This window comes from Geotrypetes seraphini, chromosome 4 (assembly GCF_902459505.1).
Source record: "Geotrypetes seraphini chromosome 4, aGeoSer1.1, whole genome shotgun sequence".
NCBI lineage: Eukaryota > Metazoa > Chordata > Amphibia > Gymnophiona > Dermophiidae > Geotrypetes > Geotrypetes seraphini.
The window spans coordinates 200627803-200647547 of NC_047087.1; the positions used below are offsets into that span (position 1 = coordinate 200627803).

Here is a 19745-nt window from a genome sequence, read left to right on the forward strand (position 1 = left end):
AGGGGTATACCGGATCGTGGGGGGAGGGGGGCAGACACGAGCGGGGGGATGCCGGATCGTGGGGGGGGGGAGGGCACTCGCAAATCGAGTCAACGCTCGGTTTGCAAGGCACAATTTGCGGGAATGTTTTGCTCATCTTGCAAAACACTCGTAAACCGAGGTATGACTTTATTTTCCTAGAGGAGCTGGAAGACAATTCATCAGATTCCTTCAATCTGGAAAGAAGCATAGCCTTCGTGGCAGATGATCTCTATGATTTAATTAGAGTGGGGATGTGAGAAAAGATAAACAAGTGGGGGAGGCACCTTCTCCAACTGCCTATCCTGGCGCCATCTTGAAAAAAAAAAAGCAATTATGCAAAAATGGTTCATAAAATTATAAGTTGATTTAAAAGGACACCTTTGAGCAAAATCTATGAAAGTGTCAGATCGCTGCACTGAAGATATGTAAATTTGCCCCCCTTGGCTACCTATTAAGATGTTTCATTTCAGTGTACTGTATGAACAGCATCAGCATCATTTCTATATTATTTGAATGTTCTAATGCGTGCCTATTAAAGTGTTTCATTTGTATTATGCTGACATCATGAGAATCTGTATTATAAATGTTCTCCTGCTATATGACTGTTTATTTTTTCATGTTTCATACAAATGTAACAGATTGTTCAGTAATTATGTCCAACCAAATATTCAGCTAACAGTGGTCAGGGAATTTAAAAGCACCGACTACAACAAGCTGAATTTGACCCAGATATTCAATGCAGGCCTAGTATAGGCACCAGCACTGAATATTCAGGTATAGCCATCAGTCAGAAGTTATCCAAGTACCGGAAAAATTAGGATGCCCACCTTCATCTGGGCACTTCTCTGGTCAGCAGATTAAATACCTTCCAGAGTGCCCCTGCACTAACTGTGTACCACAAGAGGCAGAATACATATTCAGTTGTACTGTTCAGCTAAATGTCACTGAATATGTGCTTTAGGTATGCACAGCATGGTTTAACTAGGTAGGGGTCTTCCTCATTCTTTATAACAGTTGCCACCATTCTCTCTGGTATGGATATCAGGCTCACTTGATCTGTAGTTTCCCAGATCACCCTGGAACTCTTTAAAAAAAATTGGAGTTAAAGACCCCTCCAGTCTTTAGGTACCATCAACACTGTTTGCAATAGGTTACAAATTTATTAACAGTTGATTTTCAAGTTCAATTTTTAGTTCTTTCATGTCATCTCCATTAATTGCTGGCATAAGTAGCGCCCTTACATTTTCTTCAGTAAAGACCAAAACAATTAATGTAATTCATTTAGTCTCTCCACTAGGGCCTTGTCTTCCTTTTTACTCCTCAATTAGAGAATGACACGGTGGCGGTTTACCCGCGGCCACCGCATTTTAGCCGCGGGTCACCTGCCGAAAACGGGGAAGAAAACTAGCAGTCGCTGCGGCGACGGGGACAAGGCCATTCACCGCCCGCGGGGCGGTGAATGGTCTTGTCCCCGCAGTGAGGCATGAAGGATCGCGCGGTCCCCGCAGCTCACACCCGCCTGCCCAATCGATTCTAGTGTTTAGCCAGCTCTCTCCCTTCTCCTCACCTTAGTTTGTAGATTTTCTTTTTCGGCGACCCGCACGCTATCAGAGAGCCGCGCACCCGCTGCTGCTGCTCAGTTTCGATCTTCTGCTCTGACGCAACCGGAAACAGGAAGTTGCAGCAGAGCAGAAGATTGAACACTGAGCAGCCGCGCGTGCGCGGCTCTTTGGGAAAGCGTGCAGGTCGCCGAAAAAGAAAACCTATAAACTAAGGTGAGGAGAAGGGAGAGAGCTGGCTAAACACTAGGATCGATTGGGCAGGCAGGTAGTGGCTGCGGGGACCGTGTGATCGCTAGTGTTCCCGGCTCAAATTGGAAGGAGGGAGTGAAAGGGAAAAGGATTCTGGGCCAAGGGGATGAAGTCGGAAAGAAAAACCCACAGCAGGAAAGAAAGGGAAGGACTGGCAGGTGAGCCAGATGCTAGAAGCAGGGGGGGGGGAAGAAAGAGGGAAAAAAGCTAGATGGGGTTGAAAAGAAGAGACACACTGGTATGGAAGAGGAAGATAGGGGAAATCTGGACACAGGAAGGTAACAGAAAGAGGGGAAATTATGTGCATGGGGCATAGGGACAGAGACATAATGGGGACATGCCATGGGGATGGTATATGGACACAGGGGGGGCAATGACAGATACATAGGGGAGATATTAGAAATGGAGAAAATAGGAGCACAGAAGCGAGATGGTTTGTGGGGATGGGACAGGGACCGAGCTTGCAGGCTCCAGTGGCTTGCACAAATTACATTGTAACGTGCCATGAAAATAAGAGGAAGGAAGGTAGATAGGCCACGCGAGAGGAGCTGAAGGGTAGTAGAAAGGAACAGATGGTAAAGGAGGGAGGGAAGGGTGGTGGTGGAAAGGAATAGAACAGACATTGAAGGAGGGTGGAGAGGAACAGACCCCCAAGGGAAATGTGGAAGACAGAGTGGGAAGAAGACAGATGCCAGACTATGCGGGAGCGGAGGGAAGAAGATGGGTGCTAGACCAATTGGGGGGGGGTTAAGGGAGAGGCACAGTAACAGCAAATGGAAGACGCAGAGAGAAGACACACAGTGGATGGAAGGAATTCAATGAGAAGATGTGGAAAGCAGAAACCAGACAACAAAGGTAGAAAAAAAATTATATTTATTTATTTATTTTTTGCTTTAGGATAAAATAGTATATTAGTTGTGTTGATAAAAATTTATAAACAAAGCCCTGCCAGCTGAACATCTCTTTCTCTAGTTCAGCAGCAGGAACTTTGATTTATAAGAAAGGAATAAGCTAAATATTACAGTACTAAGGCTTATATGGATGCAGCGGGGACGGTGACGGGGCGGTGAATGGGATGGCAGTGGCGGTGACGGGGCGGTGAAAGGGATGGCGGTGACGGTGACGGGGCGGTGAAGGGAACGGCGGTGATGGGCGGTGCAGAGGATGGTGGGCCGGTGACGGGGACAGATTTTTTCCCCGTGTCATTCTCTATCCTCAATCATCGAATAGCCAACTGACTTTCACAAACTTCTTATTTGAAATATACCTGAAAGTGTTTACTAGTAAGTGTGATGTGGGTGTAATGCCCTAGCTGGCTAATGCTTCCATACCTACTCTCCGCCCATGCCATGCCTCTGACAGAAAAATTCGAACACACATGCTAACAGGCAAACAAGCACATCATGCAGCAACCTGTTTCTAGGCATTAACTGCACCATTAAGGGGAAATTCTGTAAATGGTTTCTAAAAAAATAGGCATCTATTTCTTGTCAATTACACTTAGGTGTCAATCACAATATAGATGGCTAAGTGCCTAGCAGTAGTGCTGCCCGATTTCTGATTCGAATCAATTTGTTGTTTTAAAAAAAACAGATTCACCGATTCAAGTCGGCCCCGACCCATTCGTGCTTTCCCTCTGCCGTCGCCCACTGGAGTCTAATGTAACTTCCGGTTTTGTGAAACCAGAAGTTACATCAGAAGAAAGAACTTTGCACTGAGCGGACCTCATGCGGATCGGCAGCGGCAGCAAAAGGTGATACTTGTTGGCTGGCTCTCTCCTTTGCGAAGCAGAAGCATTTCTCCTCTCCTCCCTGTGACTCCACAGTGTAAGAGATAGGATCTCTCTTCTTTTCTGCGGCAATATAGGAATTAGGGGAGGGGGAAGCTGGGGTCCTTGCTGTGGGGCTTGGGAAGGTGAGAATCGGGCAGGGGAGCTGGGGAAGCTTTGGGGATGATTTGCTTTGGGGATTGGGAAGCTGAGCATTGGGCAGGGATCTAGAAAAGCTGAAAATCGGGCTGGGGAAGCTCTGAGGATGATTTGCTTTGGGGATTGGGAAGCTGAGATCGGTAGGGGGCTGGGGAAGCTTTGGGAAACCTGTGAATCCATGTTTCTAACTAATTTTACAGCTATGTTATAGTTTGGATGTTCCTATTTTTGACATTACATTTTGCCTTGGTTAAATAAAATGTTTAAAATATTTAAACTTAAAAAGCTGTGGCATTGAATGTGAATCGAATTGAAAAATTGATCAACAGGGTGAATTGAATTTAATTGAAATTGTTTTTCCTGAATCGGGCAGCACTACCTAGCAGTGCTTAAGAACATAAGAATAGCCTTACTGGGTCAGACCAATGGTCCATCAAGCCCAGTAGCCCTTTCTCATGGTGGCCAATCCAGGTCACTAGTACCTGTAGTACCTGGCCAAAACCCAAAGAGTAGCAATATTCCATGCTACCAATCCAGCAGTGGCTTCCCCCATGTCTGTCTCAACAGCATAAGAACAGCCTTAATGGGTCAGACCTTTGGTCCATCAAGCCCAGTAGCCCGTTCTCATATTCCCCCATGTCTTAATAACAGACATGGACTTAAGACCTTCTCCGCCCCTAAACATGCCTACTTTGGAGTTAGACACCTTTATCTATGTGATAGATAGGCACCTATTTTTTGAAGAACTGCACCTAAGATGATAAGTGCCTATAACCCAATTAAATTTTTATTTTTTTCAATTATGAGCTTGTTAAAGCTCATAATTGAAGTCAATTTACCAATTTTTATTTTTTTTTAAAATTAACTTATAGAAAAAGAGTCCCTCTTTCTAAAGTGCATTAAGCACTTAGGGGGAAATTCTATAAGTGCTTAAATAGGTAGGCACCTAACTTAACCACCCCTCCCCCCGTTTATGAAGCCATATTAAGCTTTTTTTTTATCACCGGCCACAGCTGTATTAGCTCCAACACTCACAGAATTTTTATGTGCCGCAGCCAATGATAAAAAAACCTTAATGTGGCTTCATAAAAGGGGGGGTGTAAGTTAGGTGCCTATCTATTTAAGCACTTCTTATAGAATTTCCCCACTAAGTGCTTAATGCACTTTAGAACAGCGGTCTCAAACACGCAGCCGACGGGCCACATGTGGCTCTCCAGATTTTATTTGCGGCCCGCGGTCTGGACTGGATCATTATCTTCCTTTTGGAGCAGCAGCGTGTCTGGCTGGCTTGTTCCGTTCCTAAAGGCGCGGGTTAGCGGCTCCTTGCGCTATCCACGGAAGAGCCGGCCAGACACGCTGCTGCTCCAAAAGGAATATACCAAGGGGGGCATACCAAGGGGGGGCGGTCCACTGTTCTCCCTAGAGTGCGGCTCGTCTAGAGCAGTGGTGCCCAACCTGCTTCCCTTCCCTTCTCAGGCCGGCACCGTGTTATTTGATCTCCCTGCTTCTCTTCGGGGCCGACCAACTCTCGCCACCTGACGTCAATTCTGACGTCGAGAGGATGTTCTGGCTAGCCAATCGCTGCCTGGCTGCCCAGAACGTCCTTTCCGACGTTAGAATTGATGTCAGGCGGCAAGAGTTGATCGGTCCCCTGGAGAAGAGAAATAGGGAGATCTCGGCCTGTTCCCAATGGCAGCAGCGGCAGCAGCCTATTCCCTGGCGGCGGTGGCATGGGGGAGGGCAGGAAGGAAGGAAGGAAGAAAGAAAGAAGGGGGGACAGGGAGCCAGAAACAAAGCAAAAAATGGGACTCGGAATCAGAGAAAGACAGACATAGAGAAAGAAAGAAAAAGTTGGGGGAGGGAATGAGGTCTGGAGGAGAGGAAGCATACAGGAGGCTGAAAGAAGAGAAGAAATATTGGATGCGCAGTCAGAGACTGATGAAATTACCAAACAAAGGTAGGAAAATGATTTTATTTTCAATTTAGTGATTGAAATGTGCCAGTTTTGAGAAAGAAAAGATATTAAACTTTAAATGTGAGTGAGGGCTGCAGAAAAAATAGAGTACTTGGAGGGCCGCAGAAAAAATAGTTAATGTCTTATTAAAGAAATGACAATTTTGCATGAGGTAAAACTCTTTATAGTTTATACCTTTTAACTGTTAAAGGAAAGTTTTATAAACTATAAAGAGTTTAACCTCATGCAAAATTGTCATTTCTTTAATAAGACATTAACTATTTTTTCTGCGGCCCTCCAAGTACCTACAAATCCAAAATGTGGCCCCGCAAAGGGTTTGAGTTTGAGACCACTGCTTTAGAAAGAGGGACTCTTTTTCAGTAAATTAATTTTAAAAAAACATAACTTCTAAAAACAAGAAAACTGAACAAATTTCTTTCAGACAGTTCTTTTCCTGAAACTACCATTAACATGCTCTGTAAGTTACAAGTTTTCTTTTCCTAACAGAACTACTTCAACTTATTTTTGAGAGAGACTATTCTCTTTCACATACATTTTAACCAGACTGTTGTCAAAAAGATGTCTATTCATCTACTTTAATGGGAAAGAGGGGTAATTATGCATTTTTTAACTTCTGATGTGTGCCATGAGTCATGGTGCATGAAAAATGCATGAATGCATCCTAGATTTACCACAACAAAGTTACAATGGTACTAAAAAGACAAATTTCATGAGTAATAGTTTAGCACAGAATCAATCATGAGTTATTCGGCAAACAAATTGGCCTTGCCCTCCTGCTTTGTCACTTCAATACCAAGGTTGCTTTTTACATAAGTACTTGAATTTCACTGAATGATGTCTGCTATTACACAGTTGTCCCACTGTTCAGTGAACTCATTTATAAAATAAAGAGGGTAGGAGCAGAAGGAGATTAGTCTTAAAATATAAGTATAGACTGACTTCACTGTGCTTCAGAAAGTTCCGCATGACACCAAATCTATTAGCTTCCACCTATTAAGGGTAGAGTAATTGAAAATCAGAGGGTAGGTTCAGATAATTCAACACAATGAGAAAAGCCTAGTTAGTTAACCATATATCTTGTCGATCCCAGATTTTAAGTCAGCATGTTTCCTGGCACAAACATCCCCCAATTCTCTTAAACCTTTAAATGAGGCAGCCTTCACACAGATATTCTCTCTCACTACTTACAAAGTACAAAAAAGCAAAAACTCGCATGCACAATCAAAAGCCAACGTAAAAAGGAACACTAAGCTTTACACGTTATTTGGTGCCAGGTTGTGAACACATTTTTAATGGGTATAACACAGTGACCAATGTAGGACAGACTTCATATTTTAAAATGTGTGCTTACCTTGCTAACCTTCCATTTAAATCCTATGTTAATGAAATCACTGTCTGTGATCCCTTAATATAAAAATGGGCACAAGCCCAGAATGCTTAACACATATTATTGATGCTGGGAATTTAAATCCTACTCTTATGTGGAGTAAAGTAGTAGTATTAAAGTAGGCTGCTGTGTCAGCTTCAAGTGCTAGCATAATTTAGTTGTGATTCTCCTTTTTGTCCACTTTCCTCTCTGCGTGGAGTCAAAGGCATCTGATGCCCAAGTGAAACTTCAGCCAATCTCCTGTAGTACAAAATCTCCGCTTCCCTACCAGTACTCTTCATCCTCCCCCCTCCGAATAAGTCTAGCATCTCTTTCCTCTCCACAGCCCCTTCCCCCTCAAGATGGCCCCTACCTCCCTACCTACCTACCTTCAGATTCAGCATTTCATTTCCCCTTTCCTGCCTTTACCCACATGTCCCCCTTTCTTTTCTAGGCCTGCTGCCACTGCCACCTCCCTATCTCAATCCAGACCTGAAGCTGCAAGAAGACTAAGAGCTGCATGTCAGAGGGGGATTAGGACATATAAACACTCAAGTATGGGTCCTCTGCTTATAGCCCTCAGTGCAACCTTCAGTCCTCTTGCAGCTTCACTTCTAGTTGGAGGCACAGTGGAAGCAGCAGGAGGAACAGCAGGAAAAAAGGAACATGTGGAAGAAGAGATGCTAGACACAGAACATGCCACTGCCCCTCAAATGCTACCATCCTAGGTGGGCACCTATGCATCATGGAAAGACTAACTCAGTATCTCTCCTATGCAAGACAGGTAAACAAGAAGTGGACATCCTTATAACTTTCAAAAGAGGTCATAGGGCAAATCTCCCTCAGCCAAGAACCCCAAGATAGGCCCACATAAATGTGTTTTGTATATTTGGTCAAGCATGAATTTTGTTTGGAAAAATCACTAATGACATATAAATTGCCATTCTATTTATTAAGAAACATACCTTGTACTTTGATGGGGAAGTCTGGCAAACGTTTATTGGTTTTGAGACTAAAAGGTACAATGTCCATCACAAAAATGTGGACATTTATAAAAACTTTCCTTAAAGGAACATAGATTTAGACTGGAAGGAAAAGAGGTTTTTGCCTCCTTTCAGGACCAGGACCAAGTATTAAGTGCTACAATAACCAATATGTCCTGCTCAAATAGTATACTATTCCTTACAGATGGGTTCTATATCCCTACTTAAGAGTTGGATTGCAGATGATATCAATCATTTTTCTCTCAGCTCCAACTTATTGTCTCCCTTGGGCAGTGAGTGCCATCTCTCTTCAGTCTTAACTTCTACAAGCAAGGTGAAAAGGTGTCACAAATGGAGAGAGTATCTCTAATGTTCGAGTGGGTGCTCACCTGGGTAGTAGCGATCATCAAACAGTTTGGTTTGATATAACGGCTAAAGTGGAGAGTGGCCGCACGATACTTAAAGTCCTAGATTTCAAACGTACGGACTTTAATGCAATGGGAAAGTACCTGAAGAAAAAGCTGTTAGGATGGGAGTACATAAGAGAAGTGGAAAGACAGTGGTCTAAGCTGAAAGGAGCGATAAAAATGGCTACGGACCTTTATGTGAAGAAAATCAATAAAAACAAGAGAAAAAGGAAGCCGATATGGTTCTCCAACCTAGTGGCTGAGAAAATAAAGGCGAAAGAGTTGGCGTTCATGAAATATAAAAAAACCCAAGAAGAGGAGAGCAGAAAGGACTACAGGGTGAAACTGAAAGAAGCCAAGAGAGAGATACGTTTGGCGAAGGCACAGGCGGAAGAACAAATGGCTAAAAATGTAAAAAAGGGAGATAAAAATTTTTTCAGATATATTAGTGAAAGGAGGAAGATAAAAAATGGAATTGCTAGGCTAAAAGATGCTGGGAACAAATATGTGGAGAGTGATGAGGAGAAAGCAAATGTGCTAAACAAATACTTCTGTTCTGTGTTCACAGAAGAAAATCCTGGAGAAGGACCGAGATTGTCTGGCAAAGTTACACGAGAAAATGGAGTAGATTCTGTGCCGTTCACGGAGGAGGGTGTTTATGAGCAACTTGAAAAACTGAAGGTGGACAAAGCGATGGGACCAGACGGGATCCATCCCAGGATACTAAGGGAGCTCAGAGAGGTTCTGGCGAGTCCTATTAAAGACTTGTTCAACAAATCTCTGGAGACGGGAGTGATTCCTGGGGATTGGAGGAGAGCGGATGTTGTCCCTATTCATAAAAGTGGTCACAGGGATGAAGCAGGAAACTACAGGCCGGTGAGCCTCACTTCAGTTGTTGGAAAAATAATGGAAGTGTTGCTGAAAGAAAGGATAGTGTATTTCCTTGAATCTAATGGGTTACAGGATCCGAGGCAACATGGCTTTACAAAAGGTAAATCGTGCCAAACGAACCTGATTGAATTTTTTGATTGGGTGACCAGAGAGCTGGATCGAGGACATATGCTAGATGTAATTTACTTGGATTTCAGCAAAGCCTTTGATACAGTTCCTCATAGGAGGCTGTTGAACAAACTTGAAGGGCTGAAGTTAGGACCCAAAGTGGTGAACTGGGTCAGAAACTGGCTGTCGGACAGACGCCAGAGGGTGGTGGTTAATGGAAGTCGCTCGAAGGAAGGAAAGGTGACTAGTGGAGTCCCTCAGGGTTCGGTGCTGGGGCCAATCCTGTTCAATATGTATGTAAGTGACATTGCTGAAGGGTTAGAAGGAAAAGTGTGCCTTTTTGCAGATGATACCAAGATTTGTAACAGAGTAGACACCGAAGAGGGAGTGGAAAATATGAAAAAGGATCTGCAAAAGTTAGAGGAATGGTCTAATGCCTGGCAACTAAAATTCAATGCAAAGAAATGCAGAGTAATGCATTTGGGGATTAATAATAGGAAGGAACCGTATATGCTGGGAGGAGAGAAGCTGATATGCACGGACGGGGAGAGGGACCTTGGGGTGATAGTGTCCGAAGATCTAAAGGCGAAAAAACAGTGTGACAAGGCAGTGGCTGCTGCCAGAAGGATTCTGGGCTGTATAAAGAGAGGCGTAGTCAGTAGAAGGTGTTGATGCCCCTTTACAGGTCATTGGTGAGGCCCCACTTGGAGTATTGTGTTCAGTTTTGGAGACCGTATCTGGCGAAAGACGTAAGAAGACTTGAGGCGGTCCAGAGGAGGGCAATGAAAATGATAGGAGGCTTGCGCCAGAAGACGTAGGAGGAGAGACTGGAAGCCCTGAATATGTATACCCTAGAGGAAAGGAGAGACAGGGGAGATATGATTCAGACGTTCAAATACTTGAAGGGTATTAACGTAGAACAAAATCTTTTCCAGAGAAAGGAAAATGGTAAAACCAGAGGACATAATTTGAGGTTGAGAGGTGGTAGATTCAGGGGCAATGTTAGGAAATTCTACTTTACGGAGAGGGTGGTGGATGCCTGGAATGCGCTCCCGAGAGAGGTGGTGGAGAGTAAAACTGTGACTGAGTTCAAAGAAGCGTGGGATGAACACAGAAGATTTAGAATCAGAAAATAATATTAAAGATTGAACTAGGCCAGTTACTGGGCAGACTTGTACGGTCTGTGTCTGTGTATGGCCGTTTGGAGGAGGATGGGCAGGGGAGGGCTTCAATGGCTGGGAGGGTGTAAATGGGCTGGAGTAAGTCTTAACAGAGATTTCGGCAGTAGGAAACCAAGCACAGTACCGGGTAAAGCTTTGGATTCTCGCCCAGAAATAGCTAAGAAGAAAAAAAAAAAAATTTAAATTGAATCAGGTTGGGCAGACTGGATGGACCATTTGGGTCTTTATCTGCCGTCATCTACTATGTTACTATGTTTCATCTGCTCTGCATTAGATTTCTTATTTTCGGGTTAAATCCAATTTTTTCACAAGGCTTTCCTGTAGTCCTGGCACAACTCTGCCTGGGAGAGGAACCAGTTGTTGGGATTTGCAGTCAGGAGGGCAACCCTTCTGAAAGAGTACCTGACTGGCCAGCCTGCAGTGTCACTTGGAAGCTTGGGGATAGGTACCCTGGGAGCAGTGCTTGCCCCTGTCGAGATAAGGTACTGGGAGTGCAGGCTGAATTGACCCCGAGACTAGCTGGGAGGGTTCACAATGATTGGCTGCATTCCCCCCCCCCTTAAGAATCATATGGGAGCAAGTGGGGTCGAAGGTTTCAGACTCTGTGAGCCTAAATAAAAGGCAGCCTGAAGAGAAAAGCCTCTGGAGCCACTTTTGCTTGTCTGAAGCAGAAAATCCTCCTCCATTTCCAGCTATTGTGAGAAGATGATGCAGTCACAGCACATGGCAGTTCTAATAGTACAGATCATACTGTCTACGGGAGACATTGGATGGGTCTGAATTTAGTAAACCTAAGGGATTCTGGGGTTGTCCCAAGGGTCTCCCACCTCTAAAATCCTATTTTCACAATTTTTTAAAAATTAGTTTTGCTCACATGGGCAGGGTTTTTTTAGCGCCAAAGAGCACCCATAGTGGCCATCTTGGAGTTCCTGGTTTTATTTTAAAAGCTTCTATCTGCCTCAAAACACCTCAATTTTGGTTTAAATTGATAATAATGGACTCCTCAGGTAGTTTAACCCCTATATCATGCTACGAATGTGCTGGTTGTTTGCCCGAGAAATATCTATGTAGCAAGTGCTGTGGGGCATATGAAGAAGGGGCAGGAACCATGGGCTTAGCCCTCTCTGGTACCTCCATGGTTCTGGAGGTCACTGCAGCCTCCAGAGCTGGACAGTAAAGCCCTGCTGGAGCTGTGTAGGGGTGATTCTGCATCACTGGCAAAATGCAGCTCTATGGTTACCACTGACCCTGAAAGGAGGTGCATGGTAGACCGACAGAGGTCCTCAAATGATCCATGTCAATTCTGTCACTTTGATTTTGTGACCTTGATGTGTATAGCATACCAGAAATATAAAGGGCTGCCTGCACACTCAGAGCACCAGCTGGTAAGTTCTCAGAGGGATTTCCCTTGTCAGAACGATGACCTGGGGGCAACCGATAGGCCGGCAGGACAAGGTGGCCCAGTGAAAAGGAGACTGGGACAGTTTAGTTTGATTCCATTCTGCTGCTCTCCAAAAAAACATCCTCAGTGGAGGAGTCTGGGTCTCAGTTTGGGGCAGACAACCAGAATGCAGTGGCAGTCGTAGACCAGGAAGAGGATCCGACCATGCGCAGACTTTTTAAGCCGGTGGCTTTGACTGAGGTTATTATAGTGTCTCTATGGGAATCAGACCTGGAGTTCCCACAGGTGTCTGCTGCCCAGCTTTTGCTATTATGCAGTACCAAGTCACAGTCTTTGTGCTTCCCTTCGCACCCTGAGATTACAAGGATGATAAAGAAGCACTGAGAAACATCAGAGGAGCAACTAACTGGGGCCAGGACAATGATGAAATTATATTCCAGGCCACTTGAGTTTCAACAGCTGTTCATACCTCCTAAGGTAGATTCTCTGGTAGCAAAGGTTACAAAGAAAACTTCTCTGCCTAGTGAAGGGGGAGTGATCCTGAAGGATAAGCAGGATCACAGGGTGGACCTGGTCCTCAAAAGACAATTTGAGGCATTGTGCTTGGGCCTTAAGCGGCAGCTTGGGCAGCTATGTCTGAGTCCGGTTGCAGCGGAGGCCATTCAGTGTTCTCCCTAGCGTGTTCCAGCCGGGCAAATCGCCCAGCTACTTTAAGTGAGCGCCCGGCTGCCATTTTGCAGCTGCAGAGACCGCGATCTGACATCGGACTCGGCGGTGGTTCGCGCATGAATTGTCAAGCACCTGCTTCTTCCGGTTTGCCTGCACCCCGTACTTGAAGGTGAACATACCTTTCCTGCCTGAACCACAACTTCAGCAGCATTTAATTCAGCACGCAAACTTCGGATAATGCCTGTTCTTCCGCTCAGATCAGGTCTAACTGAGCATGAGCAGAAGAACCAGCATTAGCGACCAAAGGATTTTCCACGAATCACGCCACTGCTCACGGTGGAGTACGGGCGGGGAAGGGGTAATTTGCATAGCGCGCCAAGGGGTTGTATTTCGATTGGTCCAACGCCTTAGCACGCTATGCAAATTATCCCTTCGCCGCCCTTACTCCTTCACCGTGAGCAGGGAAGGGTAATTTGCATAGTGTTTTAACATAGACCTATTAAAACATTTTCGCCCACGCTCCAAAGGTCCGCCCCTGCAATGACCGAACTTTTGTTTCCCGCTGTGCTGAGTGACCAGGCAGAAAGTTTTGAGCGGGTTAGGTTGATGGTTTTAACTTCCCTCTGTACTTTCAGCACGGTATTTTTAGAGAGAAAAAAAGTTGTAAGCTCAATTAATACACACAGAAACAGAGAAAAATGAAGGCAGATAAAGACCATAGGGCCTATCTAGACTGCCTACCCATGCCACCTTCTACACCAGTGTTCTTCAACCTTTTTACACCTATGGACCGGCAAAAATAAAATAATTATTTCGTGGACCGGCAAACTACTAAGACTGAAAATTTTTTTTTAAAAACCATAGCTGCCCCGTCCCCGCGAGCTCAGTCCCCCAAATCATCTGATCCCATCCGCACAAACCTCAAATAGTTATGATTTTATATTGAACATATTTTATTAAAGTATAAAAAGAACCAATATTCTATACAATTGTCATTTTATAAATACAAATAATACAGAGCAAAGATCAACAAAACCCCTGTCTCCCCTCCCCTTCACATATATCCCCTCTACTATCAAGAAAACTGAATAAGCCAAATTATTACAGAATGCTACACAAATATGTACCAGAATACCACAGTCACACATGACAGGAATGGTGTTAAGGGAGTGGAACTAGGGCAACTGCCCCCTGGTCAGAGAGAGCCCTAAGCCAGCTGGAAGCTAAAGAAGCACTGCCTGGGCTTTGCACTCCCCAGTTATGTCTAGCAAGATACATATTTCAAATCTGATATATTTGAATCACAAGATAGAAATAAAATTATTTTTTTCTACCTTTTGTCGTCTCTGGTTTCTGCTTTCATTGCCTTTTCACTCTCTTCCAGCCAGTGTCTGCCCTAAGAACATAAGAATTGCCACTGCTGGGTCAGACCAGAGGTCCATCATGACCAGCAGTCCGCTCACGCGGCAGCCCTCTGGTCTAAGTCCTAACTGAGACTAGCCCGTTCTTGTTCAGCAGGAACTTGTCTAACTTTGTCTTGAATCCTTGGAGAGTGTTTTCCCCTATAACAGCCTCTGGAAGAGCGTTCCAGCTTTCTACCACAGAACTTCCTTACGTTTGTACGGAATCTATCACCTTTCAACTTTAGAGAGTGCCCTCTCGTTTTCCCTGCCTTGCAGAGGGTGAACAACCTGTCCTTAGCTACTAATGTTTCTATCATGTCCCCTCTCAATCTCCTCTGCTCAAGGGAGAAGAGGCCCAGTTTCTCTAATCTTTCGCTGTACGGCAACTTCTCCAGCCCCTTAACCATTTTAGTCGCTCTTCTCTGGACCCTTTCGAGTAGTACCGTGTCCTTCTTCATGTACGGTGACCAGTGCTGGATGCAGTACTCCAGGTGAGGGCGTACCATGGCCCAGTACAGTGGCATGATAACCTTCTCTGTCTCTTCAGTCCAGCATCTGCCCCTTTCATTCACTGTCTGTCTTTCCCTGCCATCTCTCCTCCTGTCCCCCCCCCTAATTTGGTCTGGCATCCATCATCTTCCTTCTGTTCCCCTCATGGTCTGGCATCTCTGTCCTTCCCTCCCCCCTGTGGTTTTTAGCATCTCTCTCTTCTCATTTCCTCCACTCAGATCTGATATCGTTCTCTGCTCTCTCTTCCCTTTTATTCTCTGGTCTTCCTTCTCTATTTTCTGCCTCCATCTAAATTAAATTCTTTCTTACTATTTAGTCCTGTTTCCCTCTTTTCACTGTGTCTACCCACAGCTTGTCACCCCTTTCCCTCAACCCTCCATTATCTTACTATTTTCTTCCCCCTTTATTTATCTCCTCCTTCCATCCAGTATGTGTTCTTTCCCCACTTCCATTTAGCATCTGCTCTCCCCTCTCAACTGACATCCATCTGCCTTCTGCTTTCTCTCCCTTCTTCTCACTTCCATCATCTGTCCCCTTCTCTCATCTCCTCCATTCCATCATCTGCCCCTTTTCTCTCTATCCCCCCCCCCAACTTCCATCATCTGCCCCCCTTCCCCTTACCTTTGCGGGTCACTTTCTTTCCCCTGAGGGTGGCTCATGTCAGAGGGAAAGCTTTGGCCGAGCAGAACCGCTTGCAAGGAACAGTTGAACTTACTTGATTGATGTCGATGCTGGGGCCCGTTGCCGTTTGAAGGAAAAAAAAAAAAAAAGGGACCTGCAAAGGCGAGAGGAAGGGAAACCACCAGGACAGTTGCTCTTTGCCCTCCTTCAGCGGCCCAAGAGTCCAGACCAACAGCGGCAGCTCTGTGTACTTTTAACTTCGGCACAGAGCTGCCCCTAATCAATAGTTTAGCGTGGTTTCATGAGGCAGCCTCGGGGCCTTTGATAGCCGGCCCGCTTCGATGATGATGATTTCAGAGACTTAAGCTCCACTCCTCTTACCTCAGCACTGTCCCTTCAGGAATCAGTTAGTTGTAAAGTAGCCAGGAACATCTGTAGAGGACAAGACAAAAGATGGGTACAGGGACACTCCCCAACAAATAAATCTAATCTGCTCATAGCAAGAAATGCAAAACAGCAACAATCAAAACCAATTGACCCATGTCATTAAATATTAGAAACCTGAACGATAAAAAACAGTGCTATAAGGAGATACAGTCTGCACTGGCAGAAGGGGGCGCCTGAACTAGGAGCCCCCCAAACTAAGCGCTAAACCCATTCTGATGGCACTCTTAGAAAGGCTGGTCAGAAAACAGAAATCCGGCTTACCAGTACTTTGAAAAGGCAGACAATCGTTTTTTCTCTTGGTTTGTTTTAGATTAAATTATATTTTAATTGGTATATTGTTATGGCATTTTTGTGCACCGCTTAGAAGGTTCAAGTAGGCGGTATAATAAATTCTAAATAAACTTGAAACTTGAATCAGCAAACACAGGGCGGGTTCCTGGAATAAAGTGTGGATTTACAAGAAAGAATACTAGCAAAGATAAGAACCTAATCTTTTGTTCTTGTACAACCCCACTTTATTCCAGGACCGCTGGGAACAGAGCAGTCCCAGAGAATTAGGATGGGATTGATGAGCTTGCTGTCAACACAGAGGCACCAACATCAGCATTCTGCTTTGCCACTACATCAATCTTGTAAATCTCTTCCAAAGAGACCAACAACTCTGCCCAAGAGGATGAGATGCCTCTAGTAGAATGAGCCCACCAAAGCATAAGCCGCAGAAATGGTCATACTGATCCATCTGGAAATGATGACCTTGGAAGCCTGCCCACAGGACCTGCCAGAAAAAAAAGATGGTCAGAAAGATAAAAATCATTTGTATCCTCCAGATACCGCAACAGGAGCTTGCGCACATCCAAAGACCGCAACACCCAGTCCTGCTCTCTCAAACCAAAGGAAGCAAAAGCAGGAAGCCAGACTTCCTGATTAATGTGGAAAGCGGAAACCACTTTTGGGAGAAACGAGGGAACAGGTTGCAACACCACACCGGAATCCATACTACGTAAAAAGGATCCCGGCAGAAAATGGCCTGAAGCTGTGAAACCCTACAGGCATAGTAGGTAATGGCCACCAGGAAAAACAGTCTTGATCGTAAGACCAATTAAGGATGCATTCTCCAGAGGTTCATAAGGCAGACAAGCCAGAGAGTGGAGGACTAGGTGGGAAAGACAAGGGAGCCGGAGCCCTTGATCCAGCTAGAGCTGAACCAGATCAGCATACCACAAGCATGACAAGGATCACAGGACCTCCGTGGGTCACTATCAGACGCCTGATCATGGGCTTACCACAGCGTCCAGACCTTCACTGCTGGCCTCTCGACAAGAAGAAACAATCAACTTTCTTGTTGGCTGCAGGTGCCAAAAGGTTGAAGTGGGATGCCCCCACTGTGCCTCCTTGAGGGCCGAATCCAGTCGGGTTTTCAGGATTTCCCCAATGAATATGCATTGAAAGCAGTGCATGCACATAGATCTCATGTATATTCATTGTGGAAATCCTGAAAACCCGACTGGATTCGGCCCTCAAGGAGGGACTTTGGGGACCCCTGCTCTATGCAATCAAACACCCTTTGAGAGAACACTCCCAGGGGTCCAGAGTCAGACAACAAAGAAAATCTGCCTGAACATTGCCAACTCTGTCCACGCTGAGAACACCACTAGGTGTCACTCCGTCCACAGGAAGAGAAGCCGAGCCTCCAAGCTCATTGAGGCATTCTTAGTGCCCCCCTGCTGACTGACATAATGCCACTACTGTGGCATTGTTCAAGAAAATGTGGTGACAGAGACGGCCTTCGAAGTGGAGAAGAGTCAGGCGAATTGCCCAAAGCTCCAGGGAATTGATTGACCACTTGCGCTCTGAGGGAGTCCACCAGCCCTGAATCAGGAATGTCATGCACATTGCCCCCCAGCCTTTGAGATTTGTATTCGGCGTCAGAAATACCCACTCCAAAATCTGGAGGGGAAGATCCCTGGAGAGAGAGAAAGGTCACAGCCACCAGGCGAGATTGTTCTGTGCCACTGACGTCCAGGGCAGGGCCCATGTAATGGATCCCATTGCTGACTCCAGCGTGAAATCAGAGCATCCTGAAGCAGAATGGCTCTGGCCCAAGGGACCACATTGATCGTTGCCACCATAGTCCCCAGAACCTGGAGATATTGCCAGGCTGTCAGAACCAGAGTGGCCAGAAAGTCCCTGATAACCTGTCGGAACTTCTCTTAACAGCACATGGGAAGGAACACCTTGTTCTGACCCGTCTGAAAGAGAAATACTACTACTATTAATATTAATTATTTCTATAACACTACCTAACATACTCAGCACTGTACAGAGTCACAAAGAAGACAATGCCTGCTCAAAAGAGCTTACAGTCTAAACAGACAAGACAAACAGGATGTCATGGATACAGTTAAGGGAATGGTTATCTGCTGGCTGGATTGGTGGGCAGTGGGGAGTAGGGTTATGGATTGAAGGCTATATCAAAAAGGTGGGTTTTCAGTCTGCTTTTAAACAAGGGAAGGAGCTTGCTGGACAAACTCGGGTAATTTATTCCAGGCATAGGGGGCAGCTAGATCAAAGGAATGAAGTCTGGAATTGGCAGTGGAGAAGGGTATAGCTAAAAGCATCTTATCTGAGGAATGAAATTCTCTGGGAGATGTATAAGGAAAGAGAAGAGATATTGAGGAGCAGCAGAATGAACATACTTGTAGGTCAGCAATTGGAGCTTGAACTGTATGCAGAGGCGGATAGGGAGCCAGTGAAGTGATTTAAGGAAAGGGGTGACATGAATGTAGCGAGGCTGGTAGAAGATTGAGTCGTGCAGCAGAGTTTTGCACAGAATGCAGGGGGGAGAGGCGGCACTGTGGGAGACCAGTTAGAAATAGATTGCAGTAATCTATGTGTGAGGTTATGAGAGTATGGACAAGGGTCCGGGTAGTGTGCTCAGAGAGGAAGGGACAAATTTTGGTGATGTTGTAGAGACAGGCCTTAGCAGGTATTCCAAATCCTGCTTCGGCTCAAGGTGACTCTTCCTGAAGTTGATCATCCAGCCCAGGCGCTGCAGCAGCTGCATGACCTGATGAACAGCCTGTTGGACCTCTGACTCCAAAGGAGATCTGATCAATCACTCATCCAAGATTCCCAAGGTGTGAAGATGGGCCACCACCACTACCAACACTTTGGTGAAAGTCCGTGGCGCAGTCACCAAGCCAGAGGACAGCCCCGCAAACTTGAAATGATGCTCTAAAACATGGAATCTCAGATACTTCTGGTGGTCCAGAAAAATGGGAATGTGGAGATATGTCTCAGTCAGATCCAGAGAGGCCAGAAACTCCCCCGGAGCCACCGAGGCGATCACCGAGCGCACTGTCTCCATGCGGAAGCAAGGCACTTGCAACACTGTATTGACCACTTTGAGGTCCAGAATTGGTCTCCAATCTTCGGAGCCTCTTTTTAGAATGATGAAGTATATTGAGTATCTCCCAGAGCCCAAGTTGCACTCTGGGATGGGTTCTATAGTCTCACTATCCAACAATTAAAGGACTGTGGCCTCCACACGAGCTGCCTTCTCGAGCTGGCCTGCAGGAGAATCCAGGAAATACTTGGTCAAGAACAGAGAAACTCTAGCTTATAACTATCCCAAAGGGCTTCCATGACCCAACAGTCGGAGAAAACGGCCTGCCGCTCAGCCAGAAAGACAGACAACCCCCCCCCCCATATGCTGGAGGGGGGACACCGGCCTGGCATCTGAACTGTTTCTTCGCAGGTGCCACCAGATGACTTCCCATGGTTGGCTGGTGCCGAGGACTGCTGAACCACAGTCTGACAGACTGGCCAGCTGGGGGACACTGGCCAGCTGGGGATCCCAAGTACAAGAACGCTGGATGGGACGAAAATTAGAGCACCCCAATCCCCTAGAGGGGTGTGTCCTGGAGAAACTTAGGTAGAAACTTAGGTCTGTGATCCTGCACACTGGTCATAAGGTCATCCAACCCATGGCCAAAAAAATTGACCCTTGAAGGGCAACCGGCT

General features: G+C 45.6%; 1 protein-coding gene across 12 annotated transcripts in view; it reads right to left on the reverse strand.

Moving 5' to 3' along the window:
* USP54 (ubiquitin specific peptidase 54) overlaps positions 1-19745 on the reverse strand; it is a 312165-nt gene that overhangs the window by 265196 nt on the left and 27224 nt on the right. For 7 of the 12 annotated variants that reach the window (XM_033941401.1, XM_033941396.1, XM_033941400.1 and 4 more), the window contains exon 1: positions 12921-13090. The exons of 2 other annotated variants lie outside the window; for them this stretch is intronic. The gene's annotated coding sequence lies outside the window, so the exon portion shown is untranslated. Of the gene's footprint in view, positions 1-12920; positions 13095-19745 lie in introns of those variants that run through there. 3 more of the 12 variants (XM_033941402.1, XM_033941404.1, XM_033941405.1) reach the window with 3 other exon arrangements.